At 35.2% G+C, this 18,320-nt stretch overlaps 1 long non-coding RNA gene across 1 annotated transcript; it reads right to left on the reverse strand.

The window, feature by feature from the left end:
• Positions 1–11,678: 11,678 nt before the first annotated feature.
• Positions 11,679–18,081, reverse strand: LOC149791403 (uncharacterized). Its single transcript, XR_016423177.1, has 2 exons — positions 17,910–18,081; positions 11,679–12,220 (listed from the first exon to the last, which is right to left on the reverse strand). It is a non-coding gene; the product is annotated as an uncharacterized LOC149791403 (long non-coding RNA).
• Positions 18,082–18,320: the final 239 nt, after the last annotated feature.

Here is an 18,320-nt window from a genome sequence, read left to right on the forward strand (position 1 = left end):
ATGAACCAATAAACTGTGATTAAAGTATTTATCGAAGTATCATTGGCTCCCTTTAGGGAATGCTCATTGCTGGCGTCTAGGATGAAACCTTCTCGCAATTGTAAATTGCGGCGGAAAACTTAGTGCACCTTTTGGTTAATTTATCAGTTGCTCAGGAGGAAATTTGAAAACATACATACAAACGGACAGATAGACGTTCCAATAGGGGGCGTCACAATATTATTGCAGTTGTTTTTTTGAACAAGAACAATCATAATACTTGACTTACCTGTCACTTATGATATCAAATTCCTGTTGACTGAGATAGAGATGTCGACTTTTGCATGAGCACCATTTCAATCATTGATTTCTATAAGTTCACATTAAATAAATAAATATTAATCACGTCCCATTATAGTCCAATAAATGAGTAACCAATACAACCCGTATTCAGATTGCAGAATTTGTATCCGAACAACCACTCTCTTTGTCTCTCGTGGCTGCAAAAAGAAGCCTTATGTGTTGTTTCCAAACCTATGTGACGAACATTTCCACTATACCATTCTCTCCTTTCGATTTCGCCTTTGTACATTTCTAGGAAAACTACCACACACTGGCTAAATTAGTAATTGATTTAGATTATTCATGCGCTACCTTGTATGTACATTGAGTACGTGAACGCGAGAAAAATAAATTACTCTAACGTGTTGCATCTTGTCTTGACCGTATACAATATTTTAGTGTTATTATTTTTTCACCCATATTTCCAATAGTAAATTTTAAAGGAGATAATCAATTCAAGAACAGTCTGGTAAACAATATAAAACTAGTCATTCGTGCAATTTTACAATATGATACTAATATCAAGAATATAGGCTTTATGGAACAGATTATGCACTTAAGAAAATACTATATCTGTGTGCAACACTAATGAACTATCAGTATTTTATTTTAACTCAGCACGTACACAGTTTATCACGTTAGCCAGAAGTAGTTAAAGGTAAATGTCACAATCTATTGAAAATTGACTGCGTTCGTGTGTGTGTATGTGTGTGTGTGTGTGTGTGTGTGTGTGTGAGGGAGAGAGAGAGAGAGAGAGAGAGAGAGAGTGAGTGTGACCGACAATTTCAATTTCAATAATAATGATATCTTCTCCTCAATATGGAATTATATGCTATTCTATTAGTTAATTAGTTAGTTAGGGTACCTCTTCCTCCCCCATTTAGCTCATTCTTATGCGTAGAGTATGCAAAATACCGAAACCTCTGATATCGTAATCATCTGAGCCAAATGTATCAAGCAAACCCAAACTTGGGTGGGGCGGGAAATGCATTATATATGGAGACTAATCCAGATAATGAAACCTTATATATTTCATATTTGTGGCAGATATCACTTATGAATAGTACATTTCAAATTCATTGAATGTATCATCTCACCTATAAAGTCAATATCTTAAGTTGTGTCAGCATATTGTTGATGGACGAAGGACTCGAGCCCTGCACAAAGTTAACTAGGTGACCTCATATTCGTTCTCAAATAAACCTGCTCACTCTATACTCTGACATCATTCTTCGAATATTTATCTCCTGGTGAGGTGACACACCTTCATCCAGTGAGCCAAGAAGCTACTGTTAGCTTTACCAGCCCGTAAAAGTAATAAGAAGGACGGAAAACATAATAGCTGTCACCGTCAAACACTGTCACCGACTTGCTGGACAAGCCATATATAGTTGCACCAGCTATTGAAATTAGTAATGTAAACACAAGATGTGTAAGTTTATAGGTTCAAAATGGCACTCTGTGGTTAAAACGGTTTATGGGGTCAAAAGTGTTTGTAGGGTCAAAGGGGAATGGTGCATGGTTTTAATGTTGAGTTGAAACCAACAGACATACACATACATAAACGCACACATGCATGTGTAACTTTATTGAGAGACGGTGGAACGGACGGTAATCTCGTCCGGAGACAATTGTTTTGAGAGACAGACAGACAGAGACAGACAGACAGACAGAGAGCGAGATTAGAGGAGAGAGATAGAGAGAGAAATTAGAGGATGGTAAAATATAAAAACGTCGGCACTATTTTTGGTTCTGTTATTTTGTGAGGCCTTATAGGTATTGCTTCAAAATACACTATGGACAATTTGTTTCTTAAAGAAATTAGATAGCAGATATTTAACGGTACATACAATGACCGGTGTTCTCATTTAGGTATGTCCTTCGTTTTAGGCCACGCTGTTAAAAGCATTAATAATTTTACGGAAAAAGCTGAAATGCTCATTGTGAACATAAAAATTAAAAACTATAATCTTTAATATATAAGGTCTATTAAAATAGTGCGGTATTAGTTACATTAATTTATAATTTTTAATTGATAATTATGTAATGATTACGTTTCATATAATTATAGAAGTTTCTTCCACTCCATTTTGGAAAGTCATACTAAGTGTGATATTTTATTTAAAATTTTCTCATTACTATGTTAATGAATTTTGAAGAATATGAAGCATTTTATTTTGCGAAAATGCTTTGATGGTTATCCACCGACATTGGAGGGGGAAAGTACAACCTTAACTCAAACCTTTGCATAATAATATGTAGTAAAGACATAAACAACTTATATCGAAGTGATTGATTACCTTGTATCCCTCCTTTTGCTATATTTGTATGAAATTATTTACATAACCAATCAGCAAGGACTTGCACAGAATGATAGGAAATATCAAGGTCAAACAAATTCTGTAACTTTAATGCTCCTGTTGCTATAACGTCTACCTAGTGATAATGACATATCACCAACAACGACAGTTGGGCTGTAATGCACACACACACACACACACACACACACACACACACACACACACGTGCACACATATATAGCCCTGACGTATGATTCCCGCCCTGACATTCTAATTCTGCATGCCAAATAGCAAACAAAATTAGTGTAAAGTCAGTTTTCCTGATGGAGAAAGCCTTCTATTTTATTTATCGCCACAAGACATAATTTATTATCCGATTAAATTATAATCTACTGTATCTACCATTCCTCGCCCCACCCACAAACGACCCCATTACATTTAGGAGCCCCGTAACCAAAACACACGCACATTTTCCTTTGAATTTATCAAACTGATATACAAAACAAATGGTAACGAAAGGCTACGTGTCAAATGTCAATTACAAGTTGTCCTATTTATTTTACCATACAGATTTTAGGATTTACAGTTCATGCATTCTCATAACATTCAAGCCTTTTAATGCCATATGTCAAATGTACTAGATCCAACTTCGGTCGGAAACAAACATACAATGCACATAGGATATTTGCTCCATATGTAGCGGGCAAGTCAATGTGACTAAATATTTCCACAACAATATTTTTTTCTTTCGATTTCTCCTTTGATCCTTTGTGAAAAAATTGCCACACTATGGCAGACAAAAGAAATTAATTCAGTTAATACCTGCTATAACTTGTGCTTTACATTGTTAGATGTACGCGCGAAAACTATTTAGCTTACCTGATTTTGTCTTCGTCTTATATGATATATTAGCCTATATTCAACTTAATCACATTTCCACTGTAATAAACTCAGTTCAAGAACAGGATGCAAAACAATGATACATGTACCTTTGTTATTCGTGGTATTTAAAGCAATAAAAATACTATCAAGAAGAATCGTGGAATGGAGAATACTTGTAAGCAAATACTATATCATTGTGCAACACTATTGAATTACTAATATTTTATAATGTAACTCAATTCATCCTTGTAGCCAGATGTAAAACGCTATTGAAAATTAACCGTATGTCTCTGTTTGTAACCAGTAACGCCAATGATAATACAGTTTGCACCTCGAAATGGAGCAATATTCGATAAGGAAATTGTTTTCTGCTAGCAGATATTGCTCTTAAAAGGACATTCCAAAGACGTTGATAATAACATTTCATCTATGCAGTCGTTGTCTGGGGTAATAGCAATATATTGTTGACGGACGAAGGACGCAAGCCCTGTACTTAATTTAAGTAATTGAAATCATATTATTTCTCAGACAGATCTCAGCCCGTACCTTGCAAATTTGTCTTTAAAAATTTACATCTTGGAGAGGCCAAACCGCTTCATCCATGGCGCCAAAAAACTAGTGTTAGCAGTAACAGCCCTTTAAAGAATTAAAAAGGAAAAAGAACAAAAAAGAAAAAGAAATGGCTCTCCTTACCGACAATGTCACCAGCTTGCTGTACAAGATAGTGTTATCTGTACCTGCCCTAGACAGTACTAACTAGGGAAACAAAAATATGCCTGTCGCTTTGGTTATTCACTGTCAGGATCGAAAATAAGGGCGATTTGGCTAAATAGGATGAAATTTACATATTCAGATAAATTTGAAACGTCTCACAGGTCTCTAACAAAACGGCTATACTTATTTTGAGCATATTGCCTACTTTTAATTTACAATTACTTGTAAAATCAATGTTTGTTATTCTGTCTGTCTTTGTCTCTCTCTCTTGAAGCAATATCCTGCAATCTAGTCAGTCTAGCTGATAATGATTTGTTTTGTTAATTTATGTGTTCACAGTAGTCAGTCTTTATTCTTTCTTCTTCGTCTTCTTATTCAGTTAGTTCTCTTCATTTTCTTCTTTTTATTATGTCAAGAACGACACTGCTGACAAGACCTTCAATAAACAAACTCATTTGGATAATAAACGCAACTCAGCATATGCATTGATATCTTAACCTCTGAGCTGACAATTTTAGTGAAAATCTAAACGCAGGTCTTGCATGAGTAACACAAGATTCCAGGCTAAGGAACATCTGCCTAAAAAGTACTTCATGAACATTTCAAATGAAAGTTGAATACGCCACGTATAGATAAGTTGCCACTAGTTGCCTTTGCAAAAAAAAAAATGTTACATGTATAGGTGCTAATAACGTAGAATATTCGGTAATGACTCCATAATTTTGTATATTTATTCTGAAATGCTTTAGTTTCAATATGCCGACCGCGCATTCAATGTTTGAGTTACGCATTATACCTATTCTGTTGTAACCTGCCTTACCGCATACTCTGTAAAAACAAGCACAAAACTAAACAAACGAAAGGTACTCAGAGGAAACAACAGAAAGGAACACTGAATGACAGAAGAAGGAAGAGATACAAGGAAATACAGAAAGAACAGGAAAAAGATCAGCAGAAAATAGCAGAACAATTAATTTTAAAAAATAATCAATATATACATTCATCCATTGCTCACCTTAGCGAGATTTATCTATTTCAGCCCGTCATTGATGTTGTTACGATTATATATTCCTACCTTGCAAGGTGTTTCTACACCTAGTCGATTTCGTCATTTAATACCCATAACGCACACAGATGGTTATATAGTAGGCTTCTTTCCTCTACTCAAGAATCGTGATTATGAGAGCCAAGAAGCAAACAAAAACAAATAGTTAATGGTATATTTTCACCGATCGAAAAGTACCTCACTTTTTTTCACCGCAGAGCAGAATTATCCTCCTAGCAAATTCTACTGTAGTCTCAATTACGTTTCCTCACACCACCCACAAACGACCCATTAATTTAGAAGGCAATTACTCCAACAAAACGTTCCCTTAAAATAATCACCGTGATGTAAAATCTTAAAATGGCAACGAAAGTTAATAGTGCAATGTCAATTACAATTTAGCCTATCTTGTGCTGACAATGACGTTAAACCCTCCAACAACAACTTACATCAATTACCTCTAAATAAAACCTCCTGACCAACCAAAAACCTATAAGACAATGTATGTTACAGGGGTACTGATTGTGTGTAGAAAGAGACGTAAGGTGGAGGGTAGGGGTGGCAGGCCAAGCATGGCATCTTATTGATCATCCGTCGAGAGTTATGGAACATGGCGTGTCTTATGATCGTCGTCTGTACGCCATCAAAGCAATTATGCAAGTGTCGTCAATCATCCTTTAAAGCTTCATTCAAGCATGCTAAGGGATTTGGCCTACTTTCCATTTCGTTTACTCTCGAAAATACGTTATCATTTTCTATCTAAGGAATTCTGAATCCAGTAAAAGGCATGGAGTAGCAAAGGCAAGATGGCCGAAGACTGGAATTGATTTATACATTTTAAATTCATGTTAAATGTCACAGGGCATCCACTGTTGTTGCTTTTTGCTGTTAACGTCAATTTAATCCGGCACTATATGACAGGTTAGTTCGGTTAAAACCTTCACTTGAATTTGTACCAGTAAAAATTGCATGCCTTTTTAAAATGAGTATTGTAGTATTACACCTTCTTCTTAGTTTACACCTTGAGGGTTTATCAACGGCAACTCTGCAAAGATAGCATCGTTTATACCATTGTTCGAGAAAACACATTAACAGTAATGAAACTATTTAGTTCAAGATGATCTCTCATCCGTCATCCCTCAACCGCAAGCTCAAAATATAAAACCTTTCCTATTTTAGTAGTTAACAATATGCGCATTGTGCATGACTCAATTATATTTTTTAAAAATTAGAAAACGTTTAAACATTCATTGCTCAGGTGGGTTTAACTTAAACTACATGACATGAGCATGGTAAACAAGGGCTCAATGTAACTGAGATTGTAATCTATCCAATTATAGGAAACGCTTTATGGAGTTTCTTTTGTCCATACTATGTCATCTGTTTTACGTGATTATCTAATAACGCCGTCTTATTTGCTTTATTTACTGTGGAGAACTCGATGGTCTAATATATGATTTATGTCCCGATATTTAAACTTTACCTATTTCTTTAATTATAAGTTGACAACGTCCACTTATTGTTTGTAATGTACCGGGTGGCAGGCGGAGAAAAACCTAAAGTAAAGGAAACTATAACAAAAGAATAAAGAGAAAGAGCCACAGTAATAGAAAGAGGAACATATACAAAATGGAAAAGGTAAAACGTATCAGAATCAAGACTAACAACGAACAGTTCGAAACTTTACCTAGTAGTCACAATAAGAAGAAATTCTTAAATAAATGTATGTATGTTCATTGAAATCGTTTGTCTGGGTAAAACGGCATTGTTTTAGAACTGTCGAAAGTCACACGCAATGGTAATTAGTTCTTTTCGTAAAAATGCAAGATGTGGCATCCCGAAATAAATTTAAACTATATATATTCTGTTTTTACTGTTAGCATACGTTAAGTTAAAAGACAATACCTACAAAACAAGGTATAAAATATGATATTTCCCCAAGAAACTGTACGAATAATGGACACTGAGCGGAAAGTCTTAAATGTGGTATGGTATGGTATGTATGTATGTATGTATGTATGTATGTATAGAGTGCACAAAATGACGCTTTCTTGCTGTATATTCGAGCGTTCATCCATTCTCGCCTCTTCAGTACTCATTTTCACACCAGAGTGATCGAGTGATTCGTGCATTTAAAACCCCTGACATATACGATAATCCATTACTTACAACAAGACATGAAAATTTAATAACATTTTTAAATGAACCAATAAACTGTGATTGAAGTATTTATGCAAGTATCATTGGCTCCCTTTAGGGAATGCTCAAGGCTGGCGTCTAGGATGAAACCTTCTCGCAATTGTAAATTGCGGAGGAAAACTTAGTGCACCTTTTGGTTAATTTATCAGTGGCTCAGGATCAAATTTGAAAACATACATACAAACGGACAGATAGACGTTCCAATAGGGGGGGTCACAATATTATTGCAGTTGTTTTTTTGAACAAGAACAATCATAATACTTGACTTACCTGTCACTTATGATATCAAATTCCTGTTGACTAAGATAGAGATGTCGACTTTTGCATGAGCACCATTTCAATCATTGATTTCTATAAGTTCATATTAAATAAATAAATATTAATCACATCCCATTATAGTCCAATAAATGAGTAACTAATACAACCCGTATTCAGATTGCAGAATTTGTATCCGAACAACCACTCTCTTTGTCTCTCGTGGCTGCAAAAAGAAGCCTTATGTGTTGTTTTCAAGCCGATGTGACGAACATTTCCACTATACCATTCTCTCCTTTCGATTTCGCCTTTGTACATTTCTAGGAAAACTGCCACACACTGGCTAAATTAGTAATTGATTTAGATTATTCATGCGCTACCTTGCATGTACATTGAGTACGTGAACGCGAGAAAAATAAATTACTCTAACGTGTTGCATCTTGTCTTGACCGTATACAATATTTTAGTGTTATTATTTTTTCACCCATATTTCCAATAGTAAATTTTAAAGGAGATAATCAATTCAAGAACAGACTGGTAAACAATATAAAACTAGTCATTCGTGCAATTTTACAATATGATACTAATATCAAGAATATAGCCTTTATGGAACAGATTATGCACTTAAGAAAATACTATATCTGTGTGCAACACTAATGAACTATCAGTATTTTATTTTAACTCAGCACGTACACAGTTTATCACGTTAGCCAGAAGTAGTTAAAGGTAAATGTCACAATCTATTGAAAATTGACTGCGTTCGTGTGTGTGTATGTGTGTGTGTGTGTGTGTGTGTGTGAGAGAGAGAGAGAGAGAGAGAGTGAGTGTGACCGACAATTTCAATTTCAATAATAATGATATCTTCTCAATATGGAATTATATGCTATTCTATTAGTTAATTAGTTAGTTAGGGTACCTCTTCCTCCCCCATTTAGCTCATTCTTATGCGTAGAGTATGCAAAATACCGAAACCTCTGATATCGTAATCATCTGAGCCAAATGTATCAAGCAAACCCAAACTTGGGTGGGGCGGGAAATGCATTATATATGGAGACTAATCCAGATAATGAAACCTTATATATTTCATATTTGTGGCAGATATCACTTATGAATAGTACATTTCAAATTCATTGAATGTATCATCTCACCTATAAAGTCAATATCTTAAGTTGTGTCAGCATATTGTTGATGGACGAAGGACTCGAGCCCTGCACAAAGTTAACTAGGTGACCTCATATTCGTTCTCAAATAAACCTGCTCACTCTATACTCTGACATCATTCTTCGAATATTTATCTCCTGGTGAGGTGACACACCTTCATCCAGTGAGCCAAGAAGCTACTGTTAGCTTTACCAGCCCGTAAAAGTAATAAGAAGGACGGAAAACATAATAGCTGTCACCGTCAAACACTGTCACCGACTTGCTGGACAAGCCATATATAGTTGCACCAGCTATTGAAATTAGTAATGTAAACACAAGATGTGTAAGTTTATAGGTTCAAAATGGCACTCTGTGGTTAAAACGGTTTATGGGGTCAAAAGTGTTTGTAGGGTCAAAGGGGAATGGTGCATGGTTTTAATGTTGAGTTGAAACCAACAGACATACACATACATAAACGCACACATGCATGTGTAACTTTATTGAGAGACGGTGGAACGGACGGTAATCTCGTCCGGAGACAATTGTTTTGAGAGACAGACAGACAGAGACAGACAGAGAGCGAGATTAGAGGAGAGAGATAGAGAGAGAAATTAGAGGATGGTAAAATATAAAAACGTCGGCACTATTTTTGGTTCTGTTATTTTGTGAGGCCTTATAGGTATTGCTTCAAAATACACTATGGACAATTTGTTTCTTAAACAAATTAGATAGCAGATATTTAACGGTACATACAATGACCGGTGTTCTCATTTAGGTATGTCCTTCGTTTTAGGCCACAATGTTAAAAGCATTAATAATTTTACGGAAAAAGCTGAAATGCTCATTGTGAACATAAAAATTAAAAACTATAATCTTTAATATATAAGGTCTATTAAAATAGTGCGATATTAGTTACATTAATTTATAATTTTTAATTGATAATTATGTAATGATTACGTTTCATATAATTATAGAAGTTTCTTCCACTCCATTTTGGAAAGTCATACTAAGTGTGATATTTTATTTAAAATTTACTCATTACTATGTTAATGAACTTTGAAGAATATGAAGCATTTTATTTTGCGAAAATGCTTTGATGGTTATCCACCGACATTGGAGGAGGAAAGTACAACCTTAACTCAAACCTTTGCATAATAATATGTAGTAAAGACATAAACAACTTATATCGAAGTGATTGATTACCTTGTATCCCTCCTTTTGCTATATTTGTATGAAATTATTTACATAACCAATCAGCAAGGACTTGCACAGAATGATAGGAAATATCAAGGTCAAACAAATTCTGTAACTTTAATGCTCCTGTTGCTATAACGTCTACCTAGTGATAATGACATATCACCAACAACGACAGTTGGGCTGTAATGCACGCACAAACTCACACACACACACACACACACACACACAAATGCACACATAAAAATAGCCCTAACGTACGATTCTGGCCCTGACATTATAATTCTTCTAGCCAAATAGCAAACACAATTAATCTAAGGTCTATTTTCCGTAATGGAGAAATCCTTCTATTTTATTTATCTGCACAGATCAGAATTTATCCTCCGAGTAAACTATGCTCTTCTGTAATTACCTTTCCTCGTCACATCATCAAACGACCCCACTGCATTTAGTTTCCCCGTAACCACAACACACGCACATTTTCCTTTGAATTTATCAAACTGATATAAAAAAGCAAATAGTAACGAAAGGCTATGTGTGAATTATCACTTACAATTTGTCGTAACATTTTGTTATCATTCAGATTTTAGGATTTGCAGTTCATGCTTTCTTAAAACATTCAAGCTTTATATGTCAACTGTACTAGATCCACTTCAGTCTAAAACAAACATACAATGAATATAGTATGTTTGCTTTATATGTAGTTGGCAAGTCAATATGACTAAATATTTCCACAACAATATTTCTTTTCTTTCGATTTCGCCTTTGATCTTTGTGAGAAAAAAAAAAACTGCCACACTCAGGCAGATCAAAGGAATTAATTCACTTTATACCTGCTATAACTTGTACTTTAAGTTGTTAGGTGTACGCGCATAAAAACATTTAGCTTGCTTGGTCTGTGTCCTTGTTTTTTATGATAGACTAGCCTATCGACAACTTCAATCAAATTTCCACTTAATCAAATCAATTCAAGGGCAGGATGCAAAACAATGATAAATGTACCTGTGTCATTCTTGGCATTTAAAACAATGAAAATAACATCAAGAAGAATCGTGGGATGGAGAATACTTGTAAGCAAATACTACAACAATGTGCAACACTACTGAACTACTAATATTTTAAAATGTAACTCAATTCATCCTTGCGGATAGAAGTATTTTGAAGAATAGGAATTATCAAATGCTATTTACCACATGCCTCTGTTTGTGACCAGTAACGCCAATGGTAATAAAGTTTGCACCGCGATAGGGAGCAATATTGGATAAGGAAATTGCTTTCTGCTGGCGTGCTTGAATCAAACAAGCTCGAAAATAGATTTGGCGGAAAAAGTTTAAAAAATGAAGACTAGTCCAGAAAATGAAAACTTGCATTGTTTATATTGTGGCAGTTATTGGTCTTAAGAGGACATTCCAATGACGTTGATAATAACATTTCATCTAAAAAATTGATATTAGCCATATATTGTTGACGGGCGAATGACGCTAGCTCTGTACTTGTGTAATTTAAGTAATTAACATCCCATTATTTCCCAGACAGATCCGCTCCGCTCGTCCGTTGTATATTTGTCTTGAAAACTTTACGTCCTGGAGAGGCCAAACCGCTTCATCCATGGCGCCAACAAACTAGTGTTAGCAGTAACAGCCCTTTAATGAATTAAGAAAGGAAACGAACAAAATAGAAAACAAAATGGGTCTCATTAGCGACAATGTCAACAACTTGCTGGTGTTTGTTGTACCTGCCCTTCACAGTAATAACGAGGGAAACAAAACTTTGCCTGTCGCTTTGGTCATTTACTGTTAGGATCGAAAATAATGGCGATTTGGATAATTGGGATGAAATTTACATATTCAGATAAATTTGAAAATTCTCAAATGCATTTAACAAAGGGGCTATACTTAGTTTGAGCATATTGTCTACTTACTTTAAAGTTACAACTACTTGTAAACTCAATGTTTGTCATGCTGTATCTCTCTCTCTCTCTCTCTCTCTCTCTCTCTCTCTGTTGAAGCAATTAGCAATTATCTTGCAATCTAGCCAGTCTAGCTGATAATGATTTGTTTTATGTGTTCACAGTAGTCAGGCTTTTTTCATTCCTCTTCGTCTTCTTATCCTGTTAGTCGTCTTGATTTTCTTCTTTTTATTTTGGCAAGTACGACACTGCAGACGAGACCTTCAATAAACAAACCCAGTAGGATAATAAATGCAACTCAGCAGATCAATTGATATCTTAACCTCTCAGCTGACAATTTTAGTGCAAATCTAAAGGCAGGCCGTGCATGAATAGCAAAACATTCCAGACTAAGGTACATCTGCCTAAAAAGCAATTCATGAACATTTCAAAAGAAATACGCCACGTAATGATAAGTTGTAACTCGTTGCCTTTGAAAACAAAATGTTACTTGAATAGGTGCTAATAACGTACATTTATCGGTAGTGACAACATAATTTAGTGTATTTACTCCGGAATGCTTTAGTTCAAATATGCAAACCCGTCCATTCAATGTTTGAGTTACGCATTATACCTATTCTGTTGTAACCTGCCTTACAGCACAATCTGTAAAAACATGCACAAAACATTCAATAACAAGACGCAGTCAGATGAAATAGCAGATAGGTATACTGAATGACAGAAGGACAAAGAGATTTTAAAAAATACAGAAAGAACCGGAAAAAAGATCAGCAGAAAATAGCAGAACAATTAATAAATATAAATAATCAGTATATAAATTCATCATTTGCTCAATATAGTGAGCTTTAACTATTTCATTCCGTCACTGATGTTGCTACGATTATACATTCATACCTTGCAGGGTGTTTGTATACCTAGTCGATTTCTTTATTAAGTACCCATAACGCACACAGATGGTCATAACACAGGCTTCTCTCCACTACTCTAGACCTGTTCTTCTGAGGGCCAAACAGCAAACAAACACAATTAGGTAGTGGTCTATTTTCCCCGATCGAAAAGTACATCAATATTTTTTTCTCCACAGGGCAGAATTGATCCTCCTAGCAATATCTACTGTAGTCATCAACTACGTCTCTTCCCACCACCCACAAACGACCCATTCGCTTAGAAGTACTTTATTTCAACACAAAATTTCCCTTTAAATAATCACCGTCATGTAAAAGCATCAGATGGTAACGAAAGGTAATTGTGCGATGTCCTTTGCAATTTTCGTCGTAACATTATGTTACCATGGGGAGTTTACATTGGTCTAAAATATACAATTCTCAAAGAAATATATTATATTTGCTCCATTGATTCCAAATCTTTCATAGATGGGTTGATGATGCACACATCGAAAGAGACACACCATCACTGGCTCTGTAAGCGGTATTACTCCATTAGCAATGCAATAATCAAGCAAACAAATTACTTTGAAATTTAGTAAAGAGTCATGTGACAACTATTCCATTGTCTATGATGGAAAGAAGATAGTAAAGCGGGTAAATATCGAAAGTTTATACTAAGCAAGAAAAACTATATTTAAGGAAAACTAATTCCTAGATCGACATTCCCGTGGGGAAAGAGATTTTGGAGTAGAATCTTTTAGTAAGTCTATTCTAGGGCAAACTTTAGGGTGTCGGGAGTGAGGCGGTCTTGCCTCGAAGAAAACCTGTTCAGCGAGAAAAATCTGTATTTCAACATAAAGTACAAATTCACTCTAGGCTTCTAGAGAAGTTTTCTTGCTAGATAAAAACGATCATGCATTGGAACAGTGGCTCTGGAATTCATTTCTTCTGCGGTGTTATTTTTCATCCAAAGATTCGTCTCTAAATTTCGATAGTATTTGGAATTGATAATGTTTGAATATGTAAAATAATAGCATGACCTGTATCCACATACACCTTTGAAAAACGTATGGATTACGTCTTCATGTCTGTCCAGAAGTTAGTGATGCAACTTTGTCCTACACCATTAGAGACACAAACTTCAATCTTTATATTATTGGAGTAGATTGTAATGTTAAAATTTACATTATATTTCTTGGGGTGATATTCGTTTCTGGGGATGGTTATTTTGCTTCAAAAACTAAATATTTGAAGCTTTGAATTTAGAGATCAGAAAGGTTTTTGTGCCATCTTCACTGCCAGGGCCATATCATTTGCATTGAACTTTTGGATTATACTCTCTGGACATCCCACATGGATGGTCCCTGTTATAAGCTTTCCCATGCTTACAACTTGACAACTCAGAAACTATATATAGGTTTGAAGGACATAAGACGGAATCAGACATACTGGCATATTGAATACTGACCATGGGTTATGCCAGTTGGTTGTTGACTTGCCCCTAGGTAATATCTTGGAAGCAGTTTAGATCTGCACCATTTAACCACACATTGATACGAACATATACAAATGTCCAGTTGTTATGTATATCCATTTTTTAAAAAACTTTTGGTACAAGATTATACCGTTTTTGTGTGTAATTTTGGTTCAAAAGTGTAAATTGTAGTGGTCTTCAGGCAAAACAATACTTAGTTATTGTTTTATCCATGGAAATAGATTCCATTTTGTTTTAGACATTACGCTATAAATAGGTGCTGAAAGGTTAAATTCAGCCTCCGTATTGAATCTCTTTACAAGATTGTAATAATACCTCACAGGCTGGTGAAGGTCAGGTGGGTTCTTATAAGAATGAATTGATTTCCCGTTGGCTGAGTTAGGTCAGGAAGGTCCATAAGATTTAAGATACATTCAGTCTCTATATTGAATCTGTTTACAAGTTTGTAATAATACCTCTCAGGCTGGTGAAGGTCAGGTGGGTTCTTATAAGAATTAATTTATTTCCTATTCGCTGAGTTACGTCAGGTAGGTCCATAAGATTTAAGATATTTCGAATTGGATGGATTAGGTCACATGAATTGTTCTAAAGTATTAGATTGAGTAGTAGGGTCTATCACGTGGGGTATATTTCAACATATCGTCGTAATGGATACTAATCGATCTGTAAGGAGGGAACTGAGCCGTTAATTCATTCCCATTTTGGACTCATTCATATTTATGATTTTTAATTCATATGTTAAATCAGTCCGCATAAGTATGTAATGCCTTGTTTATATAATTTGAATGGAGACAGTTGTTAGGTTTGGTCATTGAAGTTACACAGTGCTCATTGGACTAGACTATTGTTCTGGGACTATGACCGGACCAAAGGAATGGGTTTCCAGAGTGTCCAGAGCACCCAGCTAAAGAACCCTACCTACACACACACACAGGTACAGTCACGTGTCACATGAAACTTAACTATCATTTTATTATTGCGCACGTTTGTTTGGTAAAATGTATATTTCGAATAAATAGACACAGACTTTTGCTTTGGTGCCCTTTCAAGGAAAGTCAGGGCCGTTTTAAAATGGTTATATAGTAGGCTTCTTTCCTCTACTCAAGAATCGTGATTATGAGAGCCAAGAAGCAAACAAAAACAAATAGTTAATGGTATATTTTCACCGATCGAAAAGTACCTCACTTTTTTTCACCGTAGGGCAGAATTATCCTCCTAGCAAATTCTACTGTAGTCTCAATTACGTTTCCTCACACCACCCACAAACGACCCATTAATTTAGAAGGCAATTACTCCAACAAAACGTTCCCTTAAAATAATCACCGTGATGTAAAATCTTAAAATGGCAACGAAAGTTAATAGTGCAATGTCAATTACAATTTAGCCTATCTTGTGCTGACAATGATGTTAAACCCTCCAACAACAACTTACATCAATTACCTCTAAATAAAACCTCCTGACCAACCAAAAACCTATAAGACAATGTATGTTACAGGGGTACTGATTGTGTGTAGAAAGAGACGTAAGGTGGAGGGTAGGGGTGGCAGGCCAAGCATGGCATCTTATTGATCATCCGTCGAGGGTTATGGAACATGGCGTGTCTTATGATCGTCGTCTGTACGCCATCAAAGCAATTATGCAAGTGTCGTCAATCATCCTTTAAAGCTTCATTCAAGCATGCTAAGGGATTTGGCCTACTTTCCATTTCGTTTACTCTCGAAAATACGTTATCATTTTCTATCTAAGGAATTCTGAATCCAGTAAAAGGCATGGAGTAGCAAAGGCAAGATGGCCGAAGACTGGAATTGATTTATACATTTTAAATTCATGTTAAATGTCACAGGGCATCCACTGTTGTTGCTTTTTGCTGTTAACGTCAATTTAATCCGGCACTATATGACAGGTTAGTTCGGTTAAAACCTTCACTTGAATTTGTACCAGTAAAAATTGCATGCCTTTTTAAAATGAGTATTGTAGTATTACACCTTCTTCTTAGTTTACACCTTGAGGGTTTATCAACGGCAACTCTGCAAAGATAGCATCGTTTATACCATTGTTCGAGAAAACACATTAACAGTAATGAAACTATTTAGTTCAAGATGATCTCTCATCCGTCATCCCTCAACCGCAAGCTCAAAATATAAAACCTTTCCTATTTTAGTAGTTAACAATATGCGCATTGTGCATGACTCAATTATATTTTTTAAAAATTAGAAAACGTTTAAACATTCATTGCTCAGGTGGGTTTAACTTAAACTACATGACATGAGCATGGTAAACAAGGGCTCAATGTAACTGAGATTGTAATCTATCCAATTATAGGAAACGCTTTATGGAGTTTCTTTTGTCCATACTATGTCATCTGTTTTACGTGATTATCTAATAACGCCGTCTTATTTGCTTTATTTACTGTGGAGAACTCGATGGTCTAATATATGATTTATGTCCCGATATTTAAAATTTACCTATTTCTTTAATTATAAGTTGACAACGTCCACTTACTGTTTGTAATGTACCTGGTGGCAGGCGGAGAAAAACCTAAAGTAAAGGAAACTATAACAAAAGAAAAAAGAGAAAGAGCAACAGTAATAGAAAGAGGAACATATACAAAATGGAAAAGGTAAAACGTATCAGAATCAAGAAAACAATGGGTGAATGAACTAAAGAACAAATGAATAGAAACACATACATTATATATATATATATATATATATATATATATATATATATATATATATATATATATATATATATATATGCAATAGACTGACAACGAACAGTTCGAAACTTTACCTAGTAGTCACAATAAGAAGAAATTCTTAAATAAATGTATGTATGTTCATTGAACTCGTTTGTCTGGGTAAAACGGCATTGTTTTAGAACTATCGAAAGTCACACGCAATGGTAATTAGTTCTTTTCGTAAAAATGCAAGATGTGGCATCCCGAAATAAATTTAAACTATATATATTCTGTTATTACTGTTAGCATACGTTAAGTTAAAAGAATACCTACAAAACAAGGTATAAAATATGATATTTCCCCAAGAAACTGTACGTATAATGGACACTGAGCGGAAAGTCTTAAATGTGGTATGGTATGGTATGTATGTATGTATGTATGTATGTATAGAGTGCACAAAATGACGCTTTCTTGCTGTATATTCGAGCGTTCATCCATTCTCGCCTCTTCAGTACTCATTTTCACACCAGAGTGATCGAGTGATTCGTGCATTTAAAACCCCTGACATATACGATAATCCATTACTTACAACAAGACATGAAAATTTAATAACATTTTTAAATGAACCAATAAACTGTGATTGAAGTATTTATGCAAGTATCATTGGCTCCCTTTAGGGAATGCTCATGGCTGGCGTCTAGGATGAAACCTTCTCGCAATTGTAAATTGCGGAGGAAAACTTAGTGCACCTTTTGGTTAATTTATCAGTGGCTCAGGAGGAAATTTGAAAACATACATACAAACGGACAGATAGACGTTCCAATGGGGGGGTCACAATATTATTGCAGTTGTTTTTTTGAACAAGAACAATCATAATACTTGACTTACCTGTCACTTATGATATCAAATTCCTGTTGACTAAGATAGAGATGTCGACTTTTGCATGAGCACCATTTCAATCATTGATTTCTATAAGTTCATATTAAATAAATAAATATTAATCACATCCCATTATAGTCCAATAAATGAGTAACCAATACAACCCGTATTCAGATTGCAGAATTTGTATCCGAACAACCACTCTCTTTGTCTCTCGTGGCTGCAAAAAGAAGCCTTATGTGTTGTTTTCAAGCCGATGTGACGAACATTTCCACTATACCATTCTCTCCTTTCGATTTCGCCTTTGTACATTTCTAGGAAAACTGCCACACACTGGCTAAATTAGTAATTGATTTAGATTATTCATGCGCTACCTTGTATGTACATTGAGTACGTGAACGCGAGAAAAATAAATTACTC

Source organism: Sinohyriopsis cumingii, chromosome 9 (genome assembly GCF_028554795.1).
Source record: "Sinohyriopsis cumingii isolate HCF-2022 chromosome 9, ASM2855479v2, whole genome shotgun sequence".
Classification (NCBI taxonomy): domain Eukaryota; kingdom Metazoa; phylum Mollusca; class Bivalvia; order Unionida; family Unionidae; genus Sinohyriopsis; species Sinohyriopsis cumingii.